Raw genomic sequence first — 15,131 nt, 5'->3', positions numbered from 1 at the left:
CCTTCAAAATATTGTAGTAAACCATTTAAAATCTAAATGAAGCAATGGGAATAGACATCTGGTGAGATCAGCTGCATTTCACAGGACCTCTAGATAGTAATTCCTGGACGTTTCCACATGAATGCACAAGACTAAAGAACATCGCCTGGGCAAGTCTATGTTCTTACAGAAAAGAATGTCTAATGGAAACTATTCTGATAAATTTAATATTTAGGCAAAAAGAAGAACAGTGTTTCATAGATAAACAAAACTCATTACCATCAAACAAGTATTTCAAGCAATACAAAATTTTCTCTATAAAATTAATGGTCATTTTCAGGGCTGGAGTGATAGCACAGCGGGTAGGGCATTTGCTTTGTATGCGGCCAACCCAGGTTCGATTCCCAGCATCCCATATGGTCCCCTGAGCATCGCCAAGAGTAATTCCGAAATGCAGAGTCAGGAGCAACTCCTGTGCATCACCAGGTGTGACCTAAAAAAAAATAATGATCATTTCACCAAAAGAGTGCTAAGTCCCTAAATGCAGCAGTGGGATAATGAACATGCATCTTGTGGTCCACGCTTAATGTATGTAAGATTACTCAGCCTAATGAGCTGCAGTATAAAACTTTGTTTAAATATATATCAGCTTTTAAAGAGAAAGTATGAATGGAAAACATAAGAAACTGAAGGAAGAATAAATATCAGATGTCTCTCATGTTGTCTGTGAAGAACAAGACCAGACAATGGACAATATCCAATGAGAACGCCCTTGGACTTTGACCAGAGAGCTGAAGTATCCAGTTGTTGCAGGAAGGGAAGAGGAAATGGGGACAGAAGAGACAGAATAATGTGACATCAAACAGTGGTCAGAGTCCTTGAATTTTGTTGATGGGTAAAGTGTTAGGGACAACTGAGAAACATCAGTAACCAATCAGGCAGGCAGAACTAAACACCACGCTCAATGTTGGGGAGACAAACTTATTGCTAACACACCAAGACCTGCAGCAGTTCCAGAAATTTCCATGAGAATTCAGGAAAATAAAGGATTGGGACTGGTCTGTAACTTCATTGATGTTATGGTGTGAAGAGTTTCTGAAACATTTCCTTGAGAGACTTCCCCTCCCGCCTTGCTGACTTGTGTTCTGGATTCCCTCTTGCCCTCATGGAAAGCACACTAGGAACGGGGTTCCCTCTCCTCTCTGAGCCTGCCTGACCTTCGTAGGAGGGTGTGTTCAGAGGGTGAGGAAGGTCAAAGGGAAGAGGCCATGGCCAGGCACTGAGGCGGTTACTTTATTGGCATAGTTATTGGTGGTGCTGGGGGCTGTAGTTGGCAGTCATGGTCTGCTCAATCCACTCCACATGGTTGCATGCTCCAAGGGTGTAGACCCCAGGCTTATTCTTCTGGGCACAGCCATAGCTCCTAGCAGATGACTCGCTGGAATTCTCCAGCGCACATCACAGGGCCACCAGAGTCACATGGAAGGATGAGGATTTGGGATTTGTGGATTTAAGAGGGGCTCACATAGCGTCTTCTGTTCTGGTACCTGACTGACGTGGCTGGAAGTCAGCTTTCCTATGAACGAAGCATCCCCATTGCTCAGAAATTTTCTCTGGCCATTTGCACGCCGATAATCCAATGAGACTCAGATCTGGGTGGAAACACTGCTATATCTGTATTGTGCCTAAAAACTTTTCTGAGTAGTGACCTCCCCCAAAGTATGTGGGCCCCAAGGGTCACTCTCAGTAGTACTTTGGCCAATAATGGATGCTTTGCCAGTTCATTGCTTTAATCTGATGTTGCCATGAGACTTAAATTTATTGGTGTTGTGGACCTTTAGGGTCATACAAGGCATTGCTTGGGGATGCATATGGCACTGGGAATTAAATTTAAGGTCTCAAGCATCAAGGTATTTGCTTCAATCCTTTGAGTTATTTCCCTAGATCCTAAGACTTTCATAGAACTTCCACACACACATAAATAACAAGGTATGTTGACTTTTTCTTAGATTCAAGTTTCAAGTTTACTTTGCAGAAGGGTCTTGGGTGTGAGATGAACAGATGAAATTATTTCTGTTTATAAAGAAAAAGGCTGATAATTGGAAAGGTTATCTCGTGCCCAAGAATACAAAGCTAAAACTGTCAGAGCTGACCTTAAGACTACAGAAGGACAGACACTCATTGTAAAGAACTTATTGTAAAGGAATTGCTGCAGGCAACATCTGAAAGGTTTATTGGGATCAAGCCAGAGGCTCCTGGAGGTAAAGCTGTGTATCCTGATCCCTTTTGGCACTTGACAGAAATGGAGGGTTGAATTAATCTTTTACTTGGCAACTGGTCTTAAAGAATTTTCTTACCATTTTCCCAAACACCTCTATGCCATGTCTATGCAGGAATGACTTGCTGCTCTGTGCTCATGCACAACTGATTCAGGTTGTGAGATCATGATAAGGGATTTTTTCCTGTAATATTACCAACTATGCTATGTTTTCTATATTCTTGTTGTGAGTATTCATAAACTTTTGCTTTAGAGTGTAAGATTATTCCTATAGTTCATATAGCTACCAGTAGCACTGTAGCACTGTAGCACTGTTGTCCCGTTCATGTCCCGTTCATGGATTTGCTTGATTAGTCACCAGTCATATCTCCATTTTGAGACTTGTTACTGTTTTTGGCATATCAAATATGCCACGGGTAGCTTGCCAGGCTCTGCCGTGCAGACGGGATACTCTCTGTAGCTTGCTGGGCTCTCCGAGAGGGAGGGAGGAATTGAACCCGGGTTGGCCGCATGTAAGGCAAACATGCCCTACTCGCTGTGCTATCGCTCCAGCCTGGAAAGTTACATTCCAGAGAGGTGAATCTTGGTGGAATCCACGGAAAAGGGAGAAAATGACTGTATTGGTGCTTGTGACACTAATGCAATCTACATAAAAACACCTGAGAAGTTGAGGGTTTTCTGCCTAAGGATTTATGACTTTCCTTCTTTTTGAGTTTCTGTGCTCTTTGTAAGAATAAACTCATATAATGTAGTAGGAGCTCAGTTTTCTTCAGTGTTCAAGGAATTACTTTATATGAAAAGAAATTAACACTAGGTGGGACTGTTTTTTCCACAATCTTTGCTTGGAGGTACAGGACAGACTGAAGTGGAACTGTGCCCACACCTAAATCTGTATTATGTCTATGCATTGCCTGGTACTCTGCATTTTGAACTATTCCTCTAAGACATTTTCCTAGTTCATATTTCATGATTAGAGTTTCAAATTACTGTTTCTTAATTTTGGGTTGATGGCATCTGGCAGTGCTCTGTGCTCAGGGATCACTCCTGGTGGTGCTGGGGGACCATATGCAATGTCAGGAATTGGATCAGGGTTAGCCTAAACACCTTAACTTCTATACTATCTCTCAGCCCTAACCGCTGTCTTTTAATTGTGATGACTGGATAGTTTCTGTGTGCTTATTCTATCAAATGCTGTACTGTCCTTTCATGGATCTTTGTGATCACAATTTGTGAAGTTGCCTGGCACATAGATGACAACGCAGCCTCACAATGTAGAAGTACTTGCCTAAGGACACATAGTAAGTTGTCAATTTTAGCATGGATGTTCTACATGCTCTCCCTAGAATTTTCTTTTTTTTTTTTGATGTGTTCAACAATTTAGTAGAATTGACATGACTCTACAGATGAATAGATGTGGTAATTAAGTAAAACAGAATTATAAAAAAAAACACAACCACTCACAAAATAAGGTCTGTAAGTATAATCCATAATTTTAGACAATATATTAAAGATTAGTTTCCTCTATTCTAAAGTCTGAACTTACCCATTACAGGTAAATATATCAGTATAGTACAATTATCATTCATTAATTCAGTTAGGGAGAAGGTGGCTACAAGTTAAGTGTTGCACCTTGAATAAAGATTGTTTCAATGGCTAGAGCGATAGCACAATGGGTAAGACATTTACCTTGCATATGGCAGATCTGGGTTCTGATTCATCTGTCCTTCTTGGAGAGCCTGGCAAGCTCCCAAGAATATCCTGCTCACACGGCAGAGCCTGGCAAGCTACCCGTGGAGCATTCAATATGCCAAAAACAGTAACAAGTCTCACAATGGAGACGTTACTGGTGCCTCTCGAGCAAATTGATGAACAAAGGGACGACAGTACCACAGTGCTAAATATTTAAAAGATTTATAATTTTGTATATCAACATATTTATAGAGAAATTTCTCCCTAGAATTTTCATTGTCACCCTCAGATTTTATTTTCAACATAGCCTCCCATTAAGGAGCAAATAACTTTTTCTTTTAAATAAATGAAACTAATGTTTAAAAAGTTAAGTGGATTCTTTGAGATCACCTGGCATAGGAATGCAATAAAGGAATAAGAACCTTCCTTATTTGAGCCTAATTAATTTCTCATTGACTTGCTCCCTATTGGAGCTTTCTAGTCCTCCTGTAATATATAAAATAGATTTCAAATAAAAATTACAAATTACTAGTTTAGTTTTTATTTAAAAATTTCATGGGCACTGGTGGAGGGATGGGTGAACGATCACTGTATTAGTGAAATGCAAACACAAAAATTCATAAGTTTCTAACTGTACATCAGAGTGATTCTCTAATTATATATATATATACACACACATATATATAATATCAGGGGGCTAGAGCAATAGCACAGGGGGTAGGGTGTTTGCCTTGCACACAGTCGACCCGGGTTCAATTCCCAGCATCCCGTATGGTCCCCCAAGCACTGCCAGGAGTAATTCCTGAGTGCAGAGCCAGGAGTAAACCCTGAGCATCGCTGGGTGTGACCCAAAAAGAAAAAAAAATCAGCTTTCTTCCCTACGTTCCCTTGTTCAAGATTGTGGAATTCTGGGTTATTTTCTTGACTCCATGCTCTTGCCCACTCCATTCTTCCCCCATTATTTTTTCTCCACACCACAGTTTTCCCATGGAACCATTGATCTCTACCCATTAAACCATTTTCCTGACCATCTCTGCCATCTCTGCATCAGTAGATCAGTAGACAGTAAGGTGCTGTCAGTGGTGTCCCAAGTTGAAGAGTCAGACAGGATTACAGACACAGGCTGATCAATACTGATGAACTCACTAGAGACTGCTCTTCTCCAAGCTCTTTCCTGCTCCCCGCCTAGAAACTAAGAAGAAGTTTTATATCCAGTGAAAAGTCCATTTTTTGCATATTTCATCTATGTTCAGGCTTCTATAGAAGGGTGAATGGGGAGGTTTTGTAAGTGAGATTATTTTCATATATAATTATAGATCCATTCTTATAATGCAATGGTCTTTCTGTTACTATCTTAGTCACCCTTTGTTCCATTAACGGACCTGTTACCTCTGTGTGACTGTAGAGTCAGTTACCAGCAATCAGAAGAAGGCAGGAGAGTCAGATCAGCAAATGAGATGTTATGACTAAAGCTCCCTTGGCTATTTCATGTTAATTTGAGTTTAATAACAGACATGTATCTATATTTATATGATTCAAATAGGTCCAGTTTGAGCTTTACAAGACCATTTTGGTGAAACACTTCAATTGTCAATTGATCTCCTTCCACTCATTCACAGACTGTATGACTGTTGTCCATTTGAGAGGCAGTTGACTGAGGAATATAATTCCTGCCTACCCACTTATCCAGGAGGATCTTCAAAAGGTGTCCAAGGCCTACTAAAAAGTGTTTATCCCAGAGGCACCAACGTAGTTTTAATTTGAACACAACTACATCAAGTCTACTGAGTTTGAGAAGGTTCTGGACTTGACTCCGGAAGCCATAACATGTGTTCCCTTTCCCAGCCTTGGGAAAGGGAGCAGAGCAGTCACACCTGCTGAGCTAAAATTTCTATTCAAATATAAAGTTGAAAGCATGCATTCCTTCTCTGTTATAACAACCGAGTTCTTTTCTTTCAAGTTCATTTGAGGGTAGACGTACATGATCTAAACTTATATGTTGTCATAGAGTTTTTCTCCAGGAAAGGCAGACAGCTTGACAGATTTTTCTCATTTTTTCCCCCCGAAATACATTTATTTTCTCAGTATATTACTTTTTAAAGGTTGATGTAACAAAATACCACAGACTGGATGTCTTAAATGAAAGATATATACTTTATCTCAGTTCTGGGAGTTTGAAGTTCAAGATGAAGGTGTTGGCAGGGTTGATTTCTGTGAAGGTCGTGCTCCTGACCTTACAGATGGCCTTATTCCCACTGGGGCTTCCCAAGACCTCTGAGGGCATCTCCTGGGTTTACACGTCTTTTTAGGTTAGACACCATCCCAACTGGGTCAGGGCCGCTGATGGGCTCACCTCCTCTTTTCTCACTTGATACAGATTCTCTCTCCAAAAAAATCACATGCTAGTGATAAACCATGTTCTAGTACAATCATGTTTTAAACTTGAAGCTTGGGTCTATCTGATAACCAGTTTTGTTTTTTATCACAGGATTTTAACATCAATTTTTCAGTTATACAGCACAATTAATTTCTGTTTTCAAGATAAAATCAATAGTATAGCAGGTAGGGTGCTTGCTTTGCACACATCCAACCTGAGTTTGATTCCCACCTGGTCCTCAAATTCCTGCTGGGAGTGATCCCTGAGCACGAAGGCTAGAGAAAGCCCTGAGCACTGACAGTTGTGGCACCCCACAACAACAACAACAACAAAGTATTTTTCACATAATGATAATATCCCATTTTTTAAAAAGCATTTTTTTCATAAAATCTGTAGTGATTATGGAGGGGAATTTTTTAACTACAGTGCCTATCTGTTTCTCAGGAGAACATTTTGTTTTAATTAGGACAATGCTGACAACCCAAGGCCTACCAATGGATTCACCTATCTATCTGTAGGTAAATTTGCCAAGTTCCTAGGGAAGTGGAAGGTAGGAAGGTAAGCTGCTGTCCACTGACCCGTTAGATTTAATCTACACATGATCAGTTATGGCCAAGTCAGTCAGTGTGTGGAAGCTAGGCAGGATGGGTCAGTCTTTGTGCAGGACTAGCAGAGACATGGGATTGATCCTGCACCAAGCCAGGATGTAGGAAGAGCTACCCACTTAGTGATAAGACAAGAGGATAGTCCCTATGAGCATCGACAGAAACTACAAACAAGAAAACCAGATGCAAGAATTCATCATATGTCGGCATTAACCAATCAAAATTCCAGAATTGGAGCCCCAGCAGTAGTACTGTGGGTAGATAGCATCTGCCTTGTACTGGGCCAACTGAGATTTGATCCCCAGCATCACCTAGGGCCCTCTGAGCCTGCCAGGAGTGACCCTTGAACACTGCCAGGTGTGGCCCCCAAACCAAAGATGAACAGAAAACCCAAAGAGCTAAAATTATGTATAGTATCCTTAGAAAAATAATTTTTTAAAATTATAAGGAGCCACATGACTTAAAAAATGACCACTCATATTTGTAAAAGTCTCACGCAGAATGACTGAAATGCAGATTAGTACAATCTGAATTCAGAAAGTTGGTTGGTAAAAGATGTAGATGATAACTGTATGTGGCTAATAGGACTCGAGGAATGTCCAGGGTTCCAGAGACTCAGCTTAATAGATGGAGTGCATGCTTGGTAAGTCGGATGTCTGGGTTTGATTCCTGGTACCCCTCAATTTCTGTAGCACCTCTGGGAGTGTCCACCTGCACAGCTAGAAGTAGTTCACAAGTATTGGGAACTATGATCCCAAAACAAAGTAAAATAAAAGTTGAATGACAGGTTAAACGTCTTACTGGAACAAAGGGGTATATTGGAAAGCAAAATATCCTTAAGAAGTTACCCAGAATGCAGCACAGAGAAACCCATAGAAAATATTAATGGGTAATTAGAGGCAGTATATGAGATTATAAAAGAATATTGAACATAGGTTTCAATATATTCATTTCTGCTTCTATAAACAGTGAACATGCAAATTTCCAGACCAGAGTAGAGTTTGAGAAGATTCACCTATTGTTCAACACTGCATGCATTATATTAGACTCTAGCTGTCATCCAGAATAAAATATGATCCTTTCCCAAAAACAGGTTCAGGGGCCAGAGAGATAGTATAGTGGCTAAGGTACTTGTCCTGCAAGTGGTCAACCCAGGTTTGATCTCTACCATCACGTGTGGTCCCCTTAGCAACATCAGGATTGATCCCTTAGCACAGAGTTAGGGTAAGCCAGGAAGACGGCAAGGAGAGACACAAAAACGAAACAAACATTTAAAAATAGAAAAAGAAACAGGTTCATGATTTTTTCCAGTTGGAAATAGGAAATTGTATGAAATCTAAGAAATGTGGTGGGTGCAGAGGAAGGAGGTGGATTAGTGATCAGAACCATGAGACAAACTTGCAGTTAGGGTTAAAGTGTGCCTTCATCCAACGATGCTTGATTCTGGTCTTGATTTATACATTTCTCACTTACTAACAGAACAGAACTGTCAGTAAGATTTGAGGTTCAGATAACAACCAGTTCTGGCTTTTAAAAAGCAGCTAGAGGGTCAGAGGTGTGGTTTAATGGTAAAGCTTTGTATATATGATGTCCTGGGCTAGATCCCCAGCACCATTCAAAATAAAGAAAGAAAGATATAGCAGCTGGTAGTGACTTTTCTAAGGAGGAAGAGCTGTTGGCAGGTGGAAGAAATATGACTTTACACCAAGATTCTTTATACCTGCTCTGTGCTTCTGTTTCATAACTTGATTTTCCCTTAGTGAGTGCCAAGTCAAAAGACACAGCCAAAGCAAGACCAGTAAAAGAGACATTTATTCCTTACAGTCTGAGTAGAAGTAGAAAAATCAGTTCTTCATAGACTGTCTACCCAAACTTGCCCACGGGGAAAGCAGTGTTCAGGAGGGGTCCTGAGCTCGGGATTTTTGGCCTTCGGTAGTTTGCTCCTGGGCAGTGGCATTTGCTTTTGTGCTGAAGGTTAGAACAAGGACCATACATTCAGATGGCTGATAAGTTTCTCCCTGGGCACTGACTTCTCCAGTCACCCAAGGTCAGTTCTTCGAGTTCTGAGCATGCTCTAGTGTAGGATCACCAGCAAAAACACAGAGCTGCAGCCTGCTGGCTCTGGTTCTGGAAAATGGTCTATTTCAGGAAGCTCTGACACCGGAATGGTTGGGCAGACAAGTTACTCCACACCACAGGGCAGCGTGCCCATGAAGACCCAAGACTTAATAGCAGATGGTAACTGCACCTGGCTGACAGGACTGTTGAGGAATGTCCAGGGCTCCATCGAGATAGAAAGTTCAGGAACAACAGAGTCTGCTGGTACAGCCCAGATGGACAGCTTACCTCATAGTCTTGTAATGCTGTGTAATGCTATGCAATGCATAAGTCTTTCTCACACACCCCCGATTTTACGGATTACACAGAAACAGGAGCAGAAGAGCACAGCCAAAAATGTAGTCCACACTATTTATCTCCAAAATCCAGAGAGCCCGCTGAGCACTGCGCCTCTTTAAAGGGGCAGGCGATGGAAGATGCAGTGGCCTATCTCTCATGTTCAAATGAATATTCCAACAAGGCCCATATTTGTAAGCCACGCAAACCTCCAAAACTCATCAGTGCAGCCAATCACTTTACTTTTGAGTTTTTATATTGTCTGACATCTATATACAGTACTGAGTTCTCTAGAGTGTTCTACTATTTCTGGTCGCCAAGAACAAATCAGCATAATTCCATTCATGTAATAAAAAGGTATGATATCAAGATGATTACAGATGATAACCAAAATACAGACATTGAGATAAAATAGTCAAAGCATGTTTCTGACCCTGACAATTAAAGATAGTTTTATATATATACTGTGTACTTTCCACTTACAGAAAAGTATATCCACAATACATACACAGAATAATAATGGTAATATTTTATGAGGAGTACAGCTAGAAATTAGGTGGAAGATATTACTATGGGAATTTTCCACATAAACATTTTATTTTCTTTTTTAGAGTTTTTTGCCATACCCAGCGATATTCAGGGGTTGGGGTTGGTAGTGTTTGGGGGACCCTATGGGGTGCTAGGTATCAAACCCAGGTTGGCCACCGTGCAAGGCAAGCACCTTACTCACTGTACTATTGCCCCGGCTCTCTATTTTATATTTTTACAAAGCTTCACCACACTTCATGTATATTGGTGCCATAGGGAAGTGGTATAGCTCTACATACAAACTGCAGAAGCAACAACACTGAAATCAAAAAATCCAAACCATAAACCATAACAGTCCAACTTAAAAATGTGGGGCTGGAGTGATAGTGCAATAGGGGGAGCTTTTTGCCTTACACGTGGTCCACCCAGGTTCAATCCCCAGCATCCCGTATGGTTCCCCCAGCACCACCAGGAGTGATCCCTAAGCACAGAGGCAGGAATCACTGCTGTTCCCTAAGAACAGCAGTGGGGGTGCCCCCAAACAAACAGAAAAGGAAGCCTGTCAAGGGGGCAGCTGGGGGATGGGAGGGAACCTGGGGACACTGATGGAGTAAAGATGACAATAGGGGTGGGATTAATGTTGGACCATTGTATGCTTAAAACTCAACTATGGAGGCTGGAGCCATAGTATAGCAGATAGGGAGTTTGCCTTGCATGCGGCTGACCCAGGTTCAATCCCCAGCATCCCATATGGCCCCCCCAAGCACTTCCAGGGAGTAATTCCTGAGTACAGAGCCAGGAGTAAGCCCTGAGCATCACTGGGTATGACCTGAAAAGCAAAAAAAAAAAAAAAAAAAAACACCCAAAAAGCAAACAACAAAAACTCAACTATGAATAACTTTGTAAATAATAACTTTGTAATTTTAATAATAAAATTAAAAAAATAAAAATAAATAAAGATAGTCGTATTATTTCTAAAAATTCTCCTGGAGAAAAAAAAATTCTATCTTTGGCCTTCTAGAAGCTACTGTCCCAATTTGTTTGTGGAAGCCTTCAAGCTCTTCTTGTAGGTTCCCTCCCTATTCCTAATCTCCTTTCGCTCCCGTTATCGCCCACAAACACACAGCAGCTGCTCCCACCCCAGAGCCGGCTGTGGTTTCCTCCCCGCAGCCTGCCTCCAGCCATCTGGATGGGAAAGAGGAGGAAACTGGGTTCTTGTAGAGATCTCTGATGGACGCCCAACACTGTGTCAGCACTGCAGAAGTAGAGGCTGCTGTCTTCGGGGCTCAGGTTGTTCACAGTCAGACTCGAGAATGTTAGTGTTGGGCGGCTGATGGGAAACTTGTCCTTGGAAAATCCTCTTTCATAAGTGGCCTCGTTGCCTTGGTTTGCTGTGGCAATCATTTTCAAGCTCTGTCCCGGTAGCTGCTGGTACCAGTACAGGAGGGTCATCTGAGTGTCCAGTTGACACTGGATGGTGACGGAATTCCCTCCTTGGCAGATGTCCCTGACTGGATTTTGAGAGAGGAGTACTCCAAACACGGAGCCTAGATCCAGAAAGAAAGAGACCTCTCTGAGGTCTTGTCCTCAGGCAGGATTGTTTTTTTCCCCCCCCTTCCATATTTGCTTCAAAGTCTCCTCAGCTCCCAGAGAACCCTGCAGCACTGCTTGTGTTTTGTGCCTCATCCTCTGACTGGGGTCCTCAGACACTCCGCTGTTCCACTCGCATTAACATTAACACCAAATTCCCCGTGGGTGAGACTCTTCTTACCTGGTCCCAGGAGAAGCAGCAGGCGAGTCAGCATCCTTGGGGGATAGCCTTCTTCCCCTTCCTCTCAGAAAAGGCACTAAGAAATCAAACTCAATTTGCTTCCCCACCACCCAACCACTACAAGATCTCTCTTCCTAGGAGAAGATACTGAGTTTCTGCAGATGGTTAAGGAAGTCAGCCTGCCCGCCACAGCGTGGCGTGATTCTTTCTTAAGGCAATGTCTAGTCACAAGGTAACAAAGCATGTAATTGTTGTGACTTAAATCCCAGCACGCTAGTTCTGTCATCCAGGAAAGCCTAGAATTTGTCTCTGCATCAAGAGGACCTCAGACCCTGGAGCTATCCACTCCGTAGAGTCACACAGCAGCAGCCTTGGCCATTCTTCTGAGTATAAGATGACGTGTTAGTCATATTCACCGAATGCCCGGTAATTTTTACACTGTATTTTAGACATTGTCAAAGTCACATGAAGATTTTTGTTTCTGTCTTAGAGGATGAAACTTAGTTTTAGTAGACTAAATTGGCTCAATCCAAGCATCAAATTCTGTTTTCTTATAGGGGGTAACAGTTTAAATTTCTAGTTAGTTCTTTTATTCTTAGAGTCAGTGATTGGGATACCTCTCTCCCATGCATAGATTAGGCATTACCCAAAAGTTTCATCAGAACTTGTATGCTTAGGTTTCTATTACTGTTTCCTGGATATCCTCTTCCTTAGATGTTCTTCCTAACTTTTAAACCAAATTCTTCATGGATTTTATTTTGACTGAGACTTACTATTCGAACAAAAACTAAAGAAGTAAAAAACTTGTATTTAATCTGTATGTTACCTTTCTCATAAGTTCTTCTTGCTATTGGTTGTTTTCCAGTGCATTAACATACGCTTTATTCTCATCCCCTGCCCCCCAAGTTTATACATGTTTTTTTGCAGGAGGATGAGTCTTACAGAAGTTACCATGTTATCTCAAGAATTGTCTTGTTCTTTCTATTCCCCATTTTGAGCCTCACCTGAAGGAGCTCAGAGAATATGCCTTCCTCGGTATTTAGACAGTGTCATTTCTGACAGTGCTCGGACAGTCATGTGGTGCCAATGACCCAGCCCAGGCATCTTGAAGGCAAAGCATTTGCTTCAGCCCTTTCAAGGCCTGGCCCGACTTTGTTCTTTTAAAACACTATTTTCCGTTTCTCAGTGATAAACAGATATTTTGGTTTTGTGGCTACTCTATTTGAAGACTCTGCAGAAATTTGGATTATTTTTGATGGGATTGTCTTCTCCAGGGTACATCTGCACTTTTGACAGTTGATGTAAGTGGATGCTAGATTATATTTTGGATGGATTTATAATTTAGTGAATTTATCCATTCAGCTGACAATGAAAATTTACCTGATCATTTCCAAATCTACATAGATGACCTCACTCATCTTTGGTATAGAGACAAACAAAACTAGAGAACAAACAATCTCTACGTATGACAAATCCTTGGCCTTTGATTACAAAAGACAGGCTATCCATCATTGGCGGAAGGGGTGGAAGGAATGAAGAAACAAATGAAGAAACATATGGACAGTGGAGGGGTTTTGATACTACATGGTAGTGGGGTGAAGTCACTTCACACTAATATCATAGATCTGGAGTCAGAGAGGTACTACAACTGGCAGGCGACTTACCTTGCATGTGGCCGACCCTGACTCCTTCCCTGACACCCCAACTCGTCCCCTGGGTATCATAAGAAGTGAGTGCAGAGCCAGGAGTAAGCCCTAAGTACTGCTGGTATAGCCCCAAACAAACAAAAAACTAAAGTATTATAACCTTGTTACCTAAACTATAATAAGAATAATTTAAAAAAATAAACTGCATTGGAACACTGACCTCTTTCATTAACATACCCGCCTTGAACAAGTTATTAATTTGCGGAAAATCAGATCTGTTTGTTATGGTAGTTATATATTTAACTACTTGGGATATCTCCTTTCTTTCTAAAAAAAGTAAAAGATTTTGTCTTTTTCTATTGCTGTTCTAGTTTCTTACAGGAAATGGCCAACCTCTATCCCCATTATGTCCTGCTAAAGATTGTTCACATTTCTGTTCAAAACGCCAAGTAATTTATTATATTTTCCAAATCACATTTAAAAACTTATTTTTATTACTATATTAATGTAGCATTTTTTCTATAACATTTTCAGCATCCTAATTTGATGTACTTTTATTAAAATAATGGTCTACATTTCCAAATATTTCCTGAAACCTTATCATAAACACTAGTGCTATTTTATGTGCTTTTAAGGATATATTCTGTGAACTCTCCTTTGAACACATTTTTCAATTTATTTCTAAATTCAAACCTCCAATTCCAATTTACAATCCTCTCAACCTTTTTATATGTTTTAATGCTGTTTATTTTGAGGCATGCTATTCAATCTCTGCATATTCAAGTTCTATTGGGTCACTGAGGTCACCTGACTCTCTACTTATTAAGATGAGCCATGTGAGAAGAACTGAGTGAACCTGTCTGAAAAAAAGAGTGGGTCTGGGTGATGCTCTTTTCCCCAGGAACTCCTGGATGTGATTGGAGGTTTCCATTCTGCCCTGGAAATGAAACCACTCTGATTGTATCTGTCCCCCTTCTTGTAGACTGTTTTCTCAACACAGAGTAATTCTTGCATTGGGAAATAACATAATCGATGAAAATTATGGGATTTCTAAAACCACGATGTATCCGTAGATAAATGTTTGCAAATATGATGCGCTGTCATTTCACAGTGCTCTGTGACATGTGCTTTTTCTGTCTTGTGTCTACCTCTGTCACAAGACTTAATCTTTTCTGACTTTTCTTAGAGAAAGAATGCACCTCCTCATTCCAGTAGGAACTCTCACAAAAACATGGCAGGATACTTTTTCCTCTTATTCTTCTTGCCTTTGTTGATCAAAAAATAAGCCCAAGTTATAGCTCATGGAAAATTAACCCTAAGTGTTATAATACACATCAATATACCCTTTTCTCCCAAATTTTATACGTTAAAAAGTAGCATTAAATGAATATATATTTTCATATAACTGACTGTCCCCATTAATGGTTTTTTTGCAAACTCCCTGTCTTTGATATTTTAGGTACTCTGATTTTCTTTTTGTATTCCCAAAGAAAACAGGCTCAATTCATATTGCTGATAAATTAGTTTGTGTTTCATTCCTAAACCAACATATATATTTTCTGGATATAGAGAAAGCCTACCTAATTCTCAATCCTATATAGTGTATTCCCCTGTCAGAATTTTCCAATGCATTGCTGATTATTTAAAGATCCTAGAAAAAAATGTTTTTCAGTTTTTCTATTTTATGAAATGGAATGAACAGAATTCAAATTTCACACAGCTTCTCTTTTTCTTCTCTTTTTGAGGGGGGAGGTCACACCCTGTGATGCACAGGGGTTACTCGTGGCCTTGCACTCAGGAATTACTCCTGGAGGTGTTCAGGGGACCACATAGGGATGCTGGGAATAGAAACTAGGTTGGCCTC

General features: G+C 40.7%; 1 gene segment (V, D, J or C); it reads right to left on the bottom strand.

Moving 5' to 3' along the window:
• LOC101537989 (T cell receptor beta constant 2-like) overlaps nt 1-15,131 on the bottom strand; it is a 150,192-nt gene that overhangs the window by 104,902 nt on the left and 30,159 nt on the right.

Source organism: Sorex araneus, chromosome 1 (assembly GCF_027595985.1).
Source record: "Sorex araneus isolate mSorAra2 chromosome 1, mSorAra2.pri, whole genome shotgun sequence".
NCBI lineage: Eukaryota > Metazoa > Chordata > Mammalia > Eulipotyphla > Soricidae > Sorex > Sorex araneus.
Note: the sequence above shows the minus strand (reverse complement) of the source record. Positions and strands in the feature narration are given on the sequence as shown.